At 49.7% G+C, this 16,163-nt stretch overlaps 1 pseudogene; it reads right to left on the reverse strand.

Annotated features, from left to right (window-relative positions):
• Nucleotide 1: 1 nt before the first annotated feature.
• LOC100751657 lies at nt 2-854 on the reverse strand (annotated as a pseudogene).
• Nucleotides 855-16,163: the final 15,309 nt, after the last annotated feature.

Here is a 16,163-nt window from a genome sequence, read left to right on the forward strand (position 1 = left end):
CATCCTTTTCTGATTCCTCTGACTCTTCCTTGGCTGAGGCCACAGCAGCAGCGGGAGCAGCCATGGTGGCAGCAACCACGGGGACAGATGTGTCAGCCAAGAAGGCCTGGACTTTTTCAGCAGATGGGAAGGCGTCCTCCGTGTCAGCAAGGCCAGGGCCCGCTTGTATCCATTGATGGTAGAATGTGTTTCTCAGGCAGTGAGTGGGTACCCCATCTGCAAACACTGGTAACGAATGCTGTGAACACACTCCAGGAAGGGAGAGCAGAGTCTTCTCTGAGACGTTGAGTGCTGTGGGGCTGAAGATGCTGCCAGTGTCAAACACCTGCTAGGTGAAGGAGACGACTTTTGCTGAATTCAGCAGCGTGGCTTCACTGGCCCCCACCTGCTTTGCCCTGGTCTTTGCCAGCTGCACATCTCTCCGAATGTCAGTGATACCCTGGAGATTTTAATGGTGATGCCTAGAGCCTAGAAAGAGGCCTTCTCAGGCCGCAGACCAGTATTCTGGGTGGTACAGTGACCTTATATGGGGCGATGGCACCAGCATGAGCTGCAGATGGCACCTTATTAGCCAGCAGCCAGTCCCTGACCTCAGTGAGGTCCTCCTTGTGAACACAAAGTCCATGTCCTCTAGATCTGTGTCTAGTTCTTCCACAGCTGAGTTGGTTTCCAGATGTTTCTGGTGGCCTTGCACAGTATGGTCTTCTTGCCTGTTGGCACCATAGCCTTCCCTCAAAGGGACATGCCAATCTCCCTGGAGCCCAAACTGTCCGCTCCCATGTGGAAGCATTTTGAGTGTCATCCAAAAGTTGGAAGTAATTGGACTTCCAGGTTGCCCCACCTTCCTTGGGCATCATGGGGGTGCATCAGGGATCCCCATGAAGGATTTAAAGACCATGTTACTGTAATGAGGGTGTCTGACAAGAACCCTATGGGTTCTTAGTTGGAACAAGCCCCTGGTTGCACAAGCAGATTAACAATAGGAAAACACGTCCATCTCGAATCCTTTGCGACAGCCCAGCAATCTCAGAAAAGGGGTCAATCAGAGTGCAGTCTACCATGGCCAGAGTGCAGGATTCAGCCAGGGTCCACCCACCCCAAAACTGGAACCCCTCCCTTCTGTTGTGCTACAGCCCTCACCCCACCCCTCACTGAGCAGGGGGTCCCAAATAGCTCATCATAGACATCTCCAGACAGCCCAGAAAGAGTGGGGCTCATTTATTTGCCTGGGACAAAGAAAAGATCTAACCTACACCTGTTCCTCCATCTGAGGACATACACTCCTTTAAGAATCAGGTGCGAGATGAAGAAACAGTTCAGCAGTTAAGAGCACTGGTTGCTCTTACAGAAGACCTGGGTTCAGTTCGTGGTACCCACATCTGTAACTTCAGCTCCAGCAGACAGATGTGCACACATGTGGTGCATAGGCATACTACAGGCAAAAGATCCATATACAGTTTTTTAAAGAATCAGATGAATGTACACAGCTCCTTTCCCCAAATGATGCCACCCACAGGACTTTTCATGACAACCCTGGAGCTACAGACATAAGGAAGCCCTCCATAGTCCTCAGGCTTGTGATTTATGTCCTCAGGAAGCCATGACAAATGGAATGACAGAGGTTATGGATCCATCCTTTAAACCATTTACACATTGGCAGGCTTGGCAAGCTGTTTACTGAATACTAAATATTTAATTACTTAAAATATTTCAAAATTTGCAAACGTTTATTATGGGGGCTGGGGATGGCTCATGTGCTACAGGGCACAAGTGGAAGTAGGCAGACAACTTTGTATTCGGTTCTCCCACCTCTGCATGGATTCTGGGTTTTGAATCTAGGTCACCAGGCTTTCATGACAAATGCTTTGACTCACCTTGTCCTGCATAGCTTGGATCCCAGGACTGTGACTAGGGGTGTTGAGGGAATGAAGACACACAGACACATGAGGGACTGGGCTCTCTGCTGGAAAAGCAAGCATGTTCATTCTATATATTTGAAGAAGGGGCGGGGTGATCATACACAGAAGTGATCTCTGTAGGGGAATAGTCTTTGGGCCATAAAATCCAGGCGGAGAAAGCTACTTGGATATTTTCTGCACACAATGTCAACATTCACACTTGGATGGAAGACGGCTTTGTGGTCTCTCTGAGCCTCCTCACCCATGGAAGGCTTTCCACTCTTATGAGCTAAAGCATTGGGGTCCTTGGCATGGCCATGTTCATGCCAGCAACACACAGTCCCTTGGGACTTCACTTATTTTCTACATTTACCTACTGAGCCAACTTGCTGGCCTGTCGCTTATTAGTTTGCTTGTTTGGTTTTTGAGACAGGGTCTCACTGTGTAGTCCTGGTTGTCCTGGAACTCTCTATATAGACGAGGCTGGCCTTGAACTAAAAGAGATTTGCCTGCCTCTGCCTCCTGAATGTTGTGATTAAAGACATGTACCTCAGCAAAGGTGCTTGCCCCAAGCCTGACAATCATAGAAACCATGTGATAAAAGGGGAAAACCAATTCTTGAAAGTTGTCCTCTGACCTCCACATACATGCCATGGTACACCCAAGCAACCCCTCCCCAATAAATGTAATGCAGATTTAAATGTAATAATAAGAAAAAGATAGAGACCAAAATTTCAGTCGGCAAGATGGCCAGTGGGTAAAAAAAAAATGTTGCCATACAAGCTTGGCGCCTGAGTTCAATACCCAGAACCCATGAACTCCCAAGAGTTGTCCTCAGGCCTCAACATGCACGTGCACATACACAATAAAAAATTTTTTAACGTTTTTCTAGACAGGGTTTCTCTCTGTAGCCCTGGTTATCTTGAAACTATCACTATAGACCAGGCTGGCCTCGAATTCGCAAAGATCCTCCTGCCTCTGCCTCCCAAGTGCTGGGATTAAAGGCGTGCACCACCACCACCTGGCAAAAAAAAAAAGTGTTAAAGAGAAACCAATCTTACAAAACTTGGGTGATGAGAGCCCATCCCACATGAAGGGATGCTCTCTCGGCCTGGACACATGGGGAAGGGCCTAGGTCCAGCCCAGTGGTGAACTTTGGGGAGCCCCCGTCGAGGTGGAGGGTGGATGGGGTGGGGGGCAGGTCGGGGGCAGGGGGGAGGGGTGGGGAAGAGGAGGGAGAGGGAGAAGGGATTGACATGTGAAAACAAGCTGTTCCTAATTTGAACTAATATAAAAAAAGAATAAAAAAAAAAAAAAAACTTGGGTGATGTCATAAGATACTATCTGATCCCTACCCCCAACAATGAAAATCATGAGGAAGCCCTTTGCTCAGGGACCGTGTAATAGCAGGCCCTGCCCCACAGCCTTCACTTGCTCCACTGCCCCTGCTCTCTCCCACTGCCTTCTTAATCCCCACAGCAACTGTATGGACTAGGTCTTGTTTCTGTTCTCACTCAGAGTTTAAATAACTCATGCATGAAGTACTGGAATCAGATCTTGAATCACACACACACACACACACACACACACACACACACACACAAGCCATGGTGGGGGAGCAGAAGGGAATGGGCCAGTGACATGGACACACACACACACACACACACACACACACACACACACACACACACACACACACACACAAGGGAATGGGCCAGGGACATGGACACACACACACACACACACACCATCCTGGCCTGAGACAGCACATCCTCCTCCCTCAGTCTAGTCTGCCCAGCAGGGTAGGGCAGCTGGTTTCTGGGGTTGTCTGTTCCTGCCCCACCCCCAGCTCAAAGGAAGGAGCCCAGATCCAGGACAGCTGGCCGCCCTCACATTGTTTTCCAGATCCCAGGTTCTTTTAATTATAACCAGTTTGCCACCCTCAGCAAGTCTTTGTTTCCCTCTACTAATACCCATGAGTTGGACCCCGCCCCCAAAGCCTCCCAGCCAAGCCCTGGGTTAAAATCATCTTCTTCCCACATAGAGACCCCACCAGTCTGTTAGGAGCTTGCCTTTCTTCTGCAAGTGAGTGAGGCCAGAGAGTCGCCGTGGTTGACTGGGATTTGCCGCAGGATTCTCCCCATCTCAGCTGCCTTATTTACTAAGGCTTTGGACTCTCCCTCCCAGAAACACTCCCAGTTTGAGTCATGTATTATTTGGGGACACAGGATCTACAAAGCGGGGCTGCAACAGTGTGCAGGACATGGACTTGGTGTCACACCCTGTGCACCTAACTTTGGCCAAATGACAAAGAAACCAGGGATTTCCTACCAGAGAAACATGACCGGATCAAGGCTCGAAGCAGGCTCTGCTGCCACTAGTTCCCAGACCACAGTCAAGTTACCTTGCCTTCCAAACCCCACTCACCCATTTATGAAATAGGTGGCACACCGCTCCCTATGGTGGTGCACCAGAGATCCCTACAGCTGGGATGCTGAGAAAGGAGGATTGTGAGTTCAAACCCAGCCTATGCTATGTAGCAAGACCCTGTTAGTAAACAGAACAGAGCACTTATATTTAGCTCAGCCACTGTCCTGTGCCTTGTTTGTTTTGTTTTGTTTTTAGGACAGGGTTTCTCTGTGTAGCCCTGACTGTCCTGGAACTTGCTCTGTAGACCAGGCTGGCCTCCAAACAGAGATCCGCCTGCCTCTGCCTCTGCCTCCCAAGTGCTTGTGCCACCATGCCCATAATGTATGTATGTATGTATGTATGTATGTATGTATGTATGTATGTATTAATTTCATGTGTGTTGGTGTCAGGATGTCAGGGTGTCAGATGCCCTAGAACTGCAGTTACAAACAGTTGTGAACTGCCATGTGGGTGTTGGGAATTCAACCTAGATCCTCTGGAAGAACAGCCAGTGCTCCTAACTGCTGAGCCATCTCTCCAGCTTTGGCCTATTCATTCTTAATACATTTGAATAATTTCTAATAGTAACTAAGGATCAAAGTTAGGAGAAGGCCCAAAGCAATATTGGCGTGGCTCATAGTCCTTATTCTTGAGGTTTGGTTGGTTGATTTTGTTTTGTTTTGAAAAATGATCTTATGCAGCTCAGGCTGGCCTTGAACTTGCTATGTAGCTGAAGTTGGCCTTAAACCTGACCTCTTATCTCTACCTCCTGACAGCTGGGATTACAGGCATATACCACCATGGCATTCAGTGGTCCCTATTCTGCAAATGAGAGCTGAGTCACAAACCAGCCCTCATGGGGGCTTGAGATGAGCCTGCCTTTGTGGGGACATGGCTTCGTATCAAATGGCAGCCAACAACACATACACAGGGCAGTGGGCTTTTTACAAAAGAACTCCTGATGGTTCCCCTCAGTGGCTGCTGTCCCTTCAGTCAAGAGAGAGAGAGAGAGCATGTGTTGGGTCGAGGTGCGCATGTGGAGGTCAGAAGACAACTTGAATGAGTTGGTCCTAGAGCTCAAACTCAGGTTCTCAGGATTGGCAGCAATCACCTTTACCTGCTGAGCCGTCCCGGTGGTCCTCTCCACCATATTCTCTGAGACTGCATCTCTACTGCACCTGGAGCTGGTCAGCCGTTGCCTCCCCAGCCCTGGGATTAGAGGTTTGAGCTACTAAATCTGGCTTTTTATGTGGGTGCTAGGCATGGGCTCAGCAAGCATCCTACCAACTGAGCCATTCCCTCAGGCCCCACAGCCCACGTGAGTGTCCCTGCCCTTCATCTCAGGGACTCATTTAACCGTGAACTCTGCCTTCTTTCAGCAAATTTCATTATCTTTTGCTTCAATTAAGGCTGTGGTCCTCAACCTTCCTAATGCTGTAATCCTTTAATACAGTTCCTCATGTTGTGGTGACCCCAGACCATAACATTATTTTTGTTGCTACTTCATAACTGTAATTTTGCTACCGTTATGAATTGTAATGTAAATATTTTTGGAGATTGCTAGAGGGGTCACAACCCACAGGTTGAGAATCACTGGATCAAGGGAACAAACACAGAAGAACTTGAATGACTTCCAATTCCTTCAAGGCCCCAGGTGGGCAAACAGACAGGTCAAGGCACCTGGCCCAGCTGGCTGCCAGGCTCCCTGCCTGCACAGCTCTGGCAAGCCTCAGCCCTGCTTGCCTGCTCAGCCTTGCTCACCAGCGCCTCCCTGTGGTGAGATCTGAGATTGTGAGGAAATGAGCACTGGGGACCTCTGCCTCCTGCATTAAAGTCGTGAGTTTCTCCACCTCCAGGTCCTAAACCTGGATGTTACACTTGCACTTTTCCCTCTCACAGTGACAGAAACTCTCACACCTGGAAGTTGTGTTTCTATTGCCTTGACTTTATAGGACTTAATAGGAAAAAGGTTCACACACACACACACACACACACACACACACACACACACACACACTCCCCTCATACCACCTGTGGTTTATCAGTTACTTTTATGTCCCTGTAACAAACACCCAACAGAAGAAAGTGGTGGGAGATTCCTTTCCTTCATGGTTTCAGAACTCCAGTTCTTCCCACTGAAGAAAGCACAATGGAGAAGAGGCCAAGAATGAGGCCAGCTCAAGACATACATCTCCTGATGCAACTCCTTGGAGTCAGAAACGGTTTCTAAAGAGCATCTTCCTGCTTTTCAAAGAGGCTCAGCCATCAGCATCAATCACCCTCATCTATGAAACTTTGTAGCCTTGAAGTTGACCTGATAATGCACATGTCAGGGTCCCCATCATGAACAGGTCATATCATATAACAGTGTGTGTGTGTGTGTGTGTGTGTGTGTGTGTGTGTGTGTGTGTGTGTGCCACATAGTTTCTCTCCATTTTTCTCTCTGTGTCTCATTTGTTTTTTCAAGACAGGATTTCTCTGTGTAGTCCTGGCTACCCTGGAACTCACTTTGTAGACCAGGCTGGCCTTGAACGAAGAGATCCACCTGCCTCTGCCTCCCAGGTGGTGGGACTAAAGGTGTGCACCACCACCCACCTGCCAGTTTTTGTCTCTTAAAAAACAAAAACTTATTGAGCTGGAGAGATGGCTCAGCGGTTAAGAGCACTGACTGCTCTTCCAGAGGTCCTGAGTTCAATTCCCAGCACCCATATGGTAGCTCACAACCATCTATAATGAGATCTGGTACCCTCTTCTGGCATAAAGTCATACATACAGATAATGCACATATATATATATATATCAAATAAATCTTAAAATAAAAAACATTTATTTGTGTGAGAGCCTGTGTAAGTTTTTGTGCATTACATGCATGCAGGAGGCCAGGAGAAGGTGTCTGGTCCCCTGGAACTGGTGTTACAGGTGTTTGTGAGCCACCACATAGGTGCTGGGAACCAAATCCTGGTCTTCTGCAAGTTTGGCCAATGCTGTCAATGGACGAGCCATCTTTCCAGTCCTGTGGTACAGGGGTGGGGTGGGGGGAAGCCCGGGGATGGGCAGGGGGGGCAGGTATGTACCGGTAAGTGTATGTTCTTTCTGGAGCTGCAGTTACAGGTGAGCCATCCAACATGGTACTCACCCCTACCTGATGAGCCATCTCTCCAGCCTCCCTCATCCCCTTCCGAAGGCAGAGTCTGGGTGGTGCTCACCTCTAGTCCCAGCCCTGGGGAGGCAGAGGCAGATGGATCTACTTGAGTTCGAGGCCAGCCTGGTCTACAAAACAGGACAGCCAGGGCTACACAGAGAAACCCTGTCTCGAAAAACAAAGACTGAGACTTGTTAGGTTGCCCAGGTTAAAGGATGCGTACAAGGCTATATGTGCGAAGGCACTAAAGTCTCATCCAAACTATCAGTGGGCACCTCTGGAAGGGTAGGAGGGGCAGGAGCACCCCTGCTTTATTTGATGTCTTTACACATGGCTCAAATCTTTTGCATCTATGAACTACATGTGCCATTTTGAAAATACAATGACACTGATCTTAAAAAGAGTGGGGAGACACAAAAAGTTCATGAAATGTAAGTGTCCCTGTCACTCAGAAGAAAGCAGCCATGCACACTTCCAAAGAACCAAGGAGAATCGTGTCCCCCACTTGAGCAGTCACCTCGGGCTTTGCCAAAGCTGCTGCCCAGCATCACCCACGCCACTGTCCTGCCTCACCCCAAGTCACCCCCAGAGACACCTGCTGGGACAAGGCACATCCCAAAGCTTCTCTCCAAAGCCACAACACCAAAAAACCCTTTTCTTTGTAAACTACAAAATAAACATCTCCACTACCCCCATGCTGCTGGCAATACATGCATTTATGTCTCTGGAACGAGAAAGGAGAAGAAGGGAAGAGAAAGAAAGCAGCTTTGGCAAGTTCCCATCAAGCAGACGGCGCCAAGTCAGTAATGAACTCTCAGCATTTGGGGCGTTTGATCTGCCAGTGGGTCTGCAGTGAGTTGAGGGAAGACTGATGAAGGAGGCTCCAAGCCTTGGGGTGCTCCCTGGAGGGAAGCTGGCAGCATCTTTAAAACTGAACCAAGCTCTAGGGACCGATCCCCAGAAAGCTTCCCACACCAACCCTCAAGGCACAAACTCAAGAGTGAGCAGGACTGGCTTGCAGAGCGGGGAGTTTGGTGGCCCTAAGGGCTTATTAATACCTGAGGAGCGTGCCTCCTGCTAAGCTGGACACACTGTGTGTTATTTCATTTACCCTGTGGGGCTTGATTCGGAGATCACAGTCAGGCCTTCTCTTGGGTATAGTCAGAAAATGAGAAGGGCAGCTGTCACTGAAATGCGCCATGACTACAGAATCCTGTCACCAGAGGCTTAGCCTTCTCTCTCTCTCTATCAGGGACACCAAGGCCGGAGAACAAAATTTGTTCTGAAGGTTCCTGTATTTGTCAGTTTTCTGCCACTGTAACAAATACCTGATCAAAGGCTTGTAGATTTAGAGTTTGCACCTGTGCTCAAGTCAGCCCTGTTGCTTTGGATGTGTGGCAGCATATGACGGTGGCAGCGTGTGTCGAGGAAAAGCCGCCCACCTTTTGGCCTGGCAGCAAGAGAAAAAGGAGGATCAGGGCAGTGGTGGGACACACTTTTAGTCCCAGCAGAGTTCAAGGCCAGCCTGGTCTACAGAGCAAGTTCCAGGATACCCAGGGCTACACAGAGAAACCCGGTCTTAAAAACCCAGAGAGAGGGAAGGGGCCAGGCCCCTACAGTCCCCTCAAGGGCATACCCCCAGAACATAACAACTTCTTAAACCACACCATGCCAGGACACCGGCAAGATTTCCACCACTGGGCTACCGGCTACCCTAGCCCTTGGATTTTTGAGACAGCATCTCACTATGTAGCTAAGGTAGCCTCTAACTCACCCTTTGACATAGGGCCTTTGACATCACTGAGAGACAGGTCCTCCCATTGGATTAGAGAACTGTGGTCCCCGATCCACACAAATGACTCATGGCTTTCCATGACCTTCCAGGGATAAAACACATGAGAGTCAATTATGAAGTAACAACTAAATTAATGTTATGGAGGAGGGTCACCACAACACGAGGGACTGTATTAAAGGGGCGCAGCATTAGGAAGGTTGGGAACCACTGCTCCAAAGCATCTAGCTAGTCTTAGGAGCCGCAGAAGTTAGAGACGCCCATCCTCTCAGCCACAGTGAGATGAAGCTTTCAGAGATCAAGAGACACGATCAAAGGGTTTTGATGTCAGTCTTTCCTTCCTGCCTCAGGCTGTGGTAAACGGCTGCGATACGCACATCCTGCTTCCTGTCTCTGCTGGCAGCCAGATTCTCTTCATTTCATTTTCTTAAACCACACCATGCCAGCACCCTGGCAAGAGCTCCACCACTGGGCTACCCTAGCCCTTGGATTTTTGAGACAGCATCTCACTATGTAGCTAAGGTAGCCTCAAACTCACCCTTTGACATAGGGCCTTTGACATCACTGAGAGACAGGTCCTCCCATTGGATTAGAGAACTGTGGTCCCCGATCCACACAAATGACTCATGGCTTTCCATGACCTTCCAGGATAAAACACGTGAGAGTCAGGGCCAGTGCCCATGGGAAGCTCTCCTTCCACCCTGTCATTACGGTTTCCTGCTGTGTGTGTGTGGGGGGGGGGGAGTTGTAGGACAGCAGTTGAAGTCAATTTGATATTGAAAGATCCCCGGAGGCTCAGGCCCCCCAGTATCTCAGCCCAGGACCTTGGTCACCCCAATCACCAGGCGGAGTCGAAAGCTTGATGCAAACTGCACTTGGCTTTATTGTAGTTGTTTAACGAGCTAACCCCATGTTAGCTCAGGTCTTTCATCCACCCGCCATGGTGGATGGCTAGAAAGACGGCTTAAAGCATCTGCATAGAGATCTTATAGGGCAGCGTAAGGGGAGTGTCTAGGGGTATGCACAGGCTCAGGGTTGGTGTGCCTCCAGGCTTAGAGGGTTTGCCCTGTGTTGATTGGTCAACTGGTTGTTATGGCCCATAGGCCCTCCCAGGGTGGTTGCTATGCTCTGCGTGTTATTGCTGTGCACTTGTCCGTAAAGCACACCCAGAGCCATAAAGCATAGAGCCACCAGCTAACTTCTGATTGGTTCCTTGCCACGAGGCAAGCACATGTTCGACTGTTATGGCTGCCAAAATGGGGAGCTGGTCCCTTCAATATCTGGTAGACACTCACTCCGCACCTTATTTTTTTGAGGCAGGGTGTCTCCCTGAACCCAGAGCCTGATTGGTTAGGTTGGTTGACCAGCAAGCCCTAGGGAGCCTCATGTCCCAGTGTTCAGATTGCAGCCACGTGCCACCACACCTGGCTTTTTTTTTTTTTTTTTTTTTTCCGGAGACAGGGTTTCTCTGTGTAGCTTTGGAGGCTGTCCTGGAACTTGCTCTTGTAGACCAAGCTGGTCTCGAACTCACAGAGATCTGTCTGCCTCTGCCTCTGCCTCTCGAGTGCTGGGATTAAAGGTGTGTGCCACCAATGCCCAGCCACACCTGGCTTTTTAACCTGGGTGCTGGAGATCTGAATTCAGGTCCTCACGCCGTGTGGCAAGCAGTTTACCCACTGGGTACCTTAGTCCTTTACACTGTTTTGATGAGAAACAGAAGGGAACTCACGTGTTGGGCCCCAGAGAAGATCAGAAGGGTGTGATAGTCCTGCCTCAAGTGAGTGACTTAGCTGTGACTGGTCATCCTGAGCACACTCTTCCTGTCTGAGAGGGCAGCTCCACCTGGCCCTCTGAAGTTAGTAGCTTCGTCTGGTCACATAGCTGGGCTGCTTTGTAGTGTATTACACTTCATAGTGTAAATTTAAGCATTCCTCGAGCCTCTAGCTGGACACCACTCCAGCTACCACATCTATAGTTACTTCAGCCAAGGATCTTTGGCTCTGGGAGTGGCCTGTGCTCCCATCTCCTTCAAGAATGTCAAGTGGAGGGGGCTGGAGAGATGGCTCAGAGGTTAACAGCACTGACTGCTCTTCCAGAGGTCCTGAGTTCAATTCCCAGCAACCACATGGTGGCTCACAACCATCCATTATGAGATCTGGTACCCTCTTCTGATGTACAGATACATATGGAAGTAGACTGTTATATACATAATAAATAAATAAAATCTTAAAAAAAATGTCAAGTGGAGCCTTCACCTGGTGTGGAGGCCTCAGGCCCTTCAGGAACACATTGAGTCTATGAGGAGGGCTTCATTTGTATGGCAGGCCTGCAGGAGTGTTTCTGATAACATGCATTCCTGAATAACAGCTCCAAGTACAACATCTTGACCACACTCCCACTCCGGAAAGACTGCCAGAGGCTATCACAGCTGGAGATCTACCTCTTGTTGTTGGCCTTCCTGAACAACCTGGGCAGGCAGCCCACTGACTCATGCCTCAGGGGTCCCACTGCGGGCACGTGTAATGGTCTCCTCTCTGGTCCTTGGGCTCCTGTTAGACCACAAACAAAGGGTGTTACCAATGTGCAGTGCTTTGGTGGTCACCTGAGGAAAACAGTGGAAAGCAGAGGTCTCAGCCCCTGGCTGCTGGCATTGAGTGAGACAGAAAACATCACAGGGCCAGTAAGTGGCAGATCACTGCTGCTCTCACAATGGCCAGGGAGTGGATGAAGAAAGGGAGGACCAGGGCTTGACCTACTTCCTGCCCACCCCCACCACCACCCAATAAGGAGCCATCAACTGGTTAACCCACTGATTAAGTCAGTACCCTCAAGACCCTGTCACCTCCAACTGAGGACCACAACACACAGCTTTTGGTGGACACTGTGTATCCAAGCCTTAACAGGAGGCTTGCTGTTGTGACCACTCTGAATTCTCGACACTGCCAAGGTTAGGCTATTGCCATCTCCCACAGAGGGACAGCAACCACATGGCCTCTCCCTTTCCTTGTCTTTCTGACCCTTGCAGACTTGCAGCCCCTCCTGTTGGCAGTTTCCCAATGCTTCTAGAGTAATGGGGCCTCCCCTGGCCTGTCTGCCACTGGCCTTTCCAGCCAGTTAATAGTAAACAGGCTAGGGTACAGCTCCATGGTAGGGAGCTCGTCTGGCATGCACAAGCCCTGGTTAGACCCCCCAGCCAGCAAAACAAAATCAGTTTCATTAGTAACATCCAGTCTGCATAGCTTTGCCATGCCTCAGGTGCCGGGATATACACATTACTCCCCCTTCTCATGGCGCCCTAATGACTGTCCTCACAGTCCCACTTGACAACAGTGGGACGTGCCCTCTTCTTACCCTCTTTACAATATCTTTCCCAGATTGAGGACCATTCCTTAGTGTGGACACCCCACTTTCAGAGGTGCTTTTGGGAATACCCATACCCTGAGCAGCTGCTGCACTGTTTCCTGCCCATTTGTTCCCTGGCCTCTGAGTAGAGGGAGCATAGAGGTGGTCAGAGGGCAGAGGCAGGTACAAAGGTGGCTCTCTGGCCTGCCTGCTCCCTGTGCCTAAACGCCCACTTGGCCATGGTGGTGACAGGGCCTCTCTCTCTCTCTGTGGTTCCAGCTCTCCAAGATGCCTTTTTTTCTGCTGGCTGACCTCAAACTCACAGAGATCCTCACATCTCTGCCTTCTGACTGCTGGGCTTACAGGCAGGAGTCACCGTCCCTTGCTTTCTCTCACCTTTAAAAAAGACTTATTATTATTATTATTATTATTATTATTATTATTATTATTATTAATTTGGCTTTTTGAGAAAGGGTTTCTCTCTGTAACAGCCTTGGCTGTCCTGGAACTCACTCTGTAGACCAGGCTGACCTTGAACTCACAGAGATTCACCTGCCTCTGCCTCCCGAGTGTTGGGACTGAAGCATTGCCTACCACTGCCAGGCTCTTTTTATATTTATTTATTTATTTTGGTTTTTCGAGACAGGGTTTCTCTGTGGCTTTGGAGGCTGTCCTGGAACTAGCTCTTGTAGACCAGGCTGGTCTCAAACTCACAGAGATCTGCCTGCCTCTGCCTCCCGAATGCTGGGATTAAAGGTGTGAGCCACCACCGCCTGGCTCTTTGTATTATTTTTAATAAATGTGTGTGGGAGTTATGTGCTTATGATGGAGATGTCCACAGAAGCTGGAGGATTCCAATCCCTTGGAGCTGGACTGTAGCACACACCTTCAGGTTGAAAGTCAGCCTGGTCTACACATAAGGAGACCCTGTCTCAAAAGGCAAAAAAAAAAAAAAAAAAAAAAGGCATAGCCTCTCCTCCTTAAGGGCCCCAGCTTTTTGCCCGTTCACATCTACTGCAGTCTTTGCCAGGTATCGTCTGATGTCCTGCTTCTTTTCCTATCTCATAGACATTTGGTAAACACTGACTGGCTATCTTCAATAGCAGACTGTGACAACTCTCCCACTTTCCAGGGCATGTTGCTGTCTTCCTGTCTTAACTGGCTTGGCTGGGTTGATTTTACTGATGTCTGTTTCTCTGAGAAAGTGTGCTGTCTTACGAGCATGTGCAGAATCACCCCCAATGGTCATGACAGGGCCCTCCTTGTCCTTCCCTGGCTTTTCCTGTAGCTGTCTGTCCTTGTTGGACTCACACTGTGATTGGCTCCAGGGATGATGGATTGGTCTCCTGAGAAGGAAACCATCCCTCAGATGATCTAATTAAATCAGGCCCCTTTGTGGGGGCCTCTTTGAGGCCAGTCTTTGAAGGTTGTTGTTACAATCCCTTGAGGGATCCACTCTTTTTTTAATGGTTCTCTCTCTCTCTCTGTGTGTGTGTGTGTGTGTGTGTGTGTGTGTGTGAGACAGAGAGAGAGAGAGAGAGAGAGAGAGAGAGAGAGAGAGAGAGAGAGGTATGCATTCCTGCAGAGGCCAGAAGAGGGCATGGATCCCCTGGAACTGGAGTTATAGGCAGTTGTGAACCCCCTGGCCTGGGTACTGAACTCAGGTCCTCTGGAAGATCAGCCAGTGATCTTAACCACTGAGCCATCTCTCCAGCCCCCAATTGTCTCTTTCCATCCTGTAAATGTCTAGCTGGCCCATGTCTTAGCTTGCTCCCCTCATGGAGCTATTTATGGTAGCCTCCTCTTAATTAGCTGCTGCTATCTGCCTCTTAATTGCTTGTCACCAAGATCTCCACCACGCTCACCCTTGACTCTCAGACCACAGGAAGTGAATTCCCTTGGGATTGCTTCAGCTCTCTCTGCTGTCCCTGGTCAGATCTCTGCATAGCTGCTCTGCATCAGGGCTAGGGCCAGCCTGCTTCTCTCAGAGCAACACCCTGCCTTATGAAGGGGGCTACGGGTGGGACACCCTCTCCTGGCATTGAACCTCTACTCTGTAAGCAAGCAGGAGTAATGGTGGGCCTTCCATGACACAAGAGAGGCTGGGGGACAAAGAGTCCCAGGCCCCCAGCTGCATTTCAGAGCCGGGGATGCAGCATGTGTACTGCCCTTCCTGGGAGAGAGAGACTATTCTCAGCTGCCTTTGCCATCATGCTGGACGGGGGGGGGGGGGGGGGGGGTAGGAGTAGGCCTTGCTGTTCTGAGATGCCATCAGGTGGTTTTTTTGTTTGTTTTAGTAGGTGTTTCTCCGTTCCATGTGTCCTTATTTAGGACAGTTCCCAAAAACTTAGAGTGTTTTTGTTTTGCCAGACATTTTCCACTAGCTATGGCTGTCCCTCTGGGAGACAGTCTATCCTCACCACCATCTCTGAATATTCAGTATAACGAAGAAAAGCAACAAAAACATCGCATGGGTAAGCTGTCTCCCAGGAAGGTGGGTGGCTCTAACTAGACAATGAGTACTGTCTGCCACATTAACTGTGAAAAGGTAAACGCCACCGGACACCATTCAGCTTGCAGTCCTGAACAGCTGTGGCAAACACAGCAAGACCATGGCTGAGTGGCAAGTGCTCACACCACGTGCACAAGGCTGTTTTCAGGCAGGATGCTTCTAGGCTGCTGGCCCTCATTCCAATCCCTGGACCCTGGGAAGGAATCCTTACCTGGAAAAGCGGTCCTTGCAGATGTAAGTAGATGGAGGGCCTGGAAATGAGATGGTCTCTTCAAATTTTCTGAGGGACCCCCAAATCCAAGGACAGCTCCTCCTCAAAAAACACCAGAGGTCAAGTATATTCCGACTCTTAGAAGGCAGAGGCAGGTGGATCTCTATGAGTTCAAGGCCAGCCTGGTCTACAGAGTGAGTTTCCAGGACAGCCCGTAATATAGACATTTACAGAGGGAAAAGGACAACTGAGAGGTTGAGAGAAGGCTCAGTAGTCTTCATAGGACCTGAGTTCCAGGTTAGCTAGAGCTATGCAGAGAGACCCTGTCTCCAGCAGGGGGCAGGAAGGCTGGTAAGATAGGTCAGTGCGTAATGTGCTCACCACACAAGTCTGAGTACCGGAGTTTAATATCTAGAACCCACCGTGGGAGGAACGCACTGGCTCCCACAAATTGTCCTCTGACCACCATCTGTGTGCGGACGCACACTCGCCCCACCCCCACATACCTGCATGCCCACGCATGCGTGTGTCTGCACATATACAGACTAAATGAGAAGAGAAAAAGGAGCCGCCCAGGGAGAAGCTCAGAAGGCGAATGTGGGGACAGAGGAGCAGCGGGGCGGGCGTGCTGGCCCACACTTGTAATCCCAGCACTAGGAAGCCGAGGCAGGAAAATGAGAGCTCAACGCAGGTCTTTCTGGGCTACATAGCCAGAACTTGTCTGAAAAAGAAAAGAGGCAGGCAGTGATGAGGCCACAGCCAAGGAATGCCTGTTTAGACTGCTGTAGCAAAACGTTTTCAGAATTTAAAGCTCAGGTCCGGAGTCTGTGAAGTCCAAGACCCAGGTACCTGCAGAT

The sequence above is a fragment of the Cricetulus griseus genome (assembly GCF_003668045.3).
Source record: "Cricetulus griseus strain 17A/GY chromosome 1 unlocalized genomic scaffold, alternate assembly CriGri-PICRH-1.0 chr1_1, whole genome shotgun sequence".
In the NCBI taxonomy this organism is placed as follows: Eukaryota; Metazoa; Chordata; class Mammalia; order Rodentia; family Cricetidae; genus Cricetulus; species Cricetulus griseus.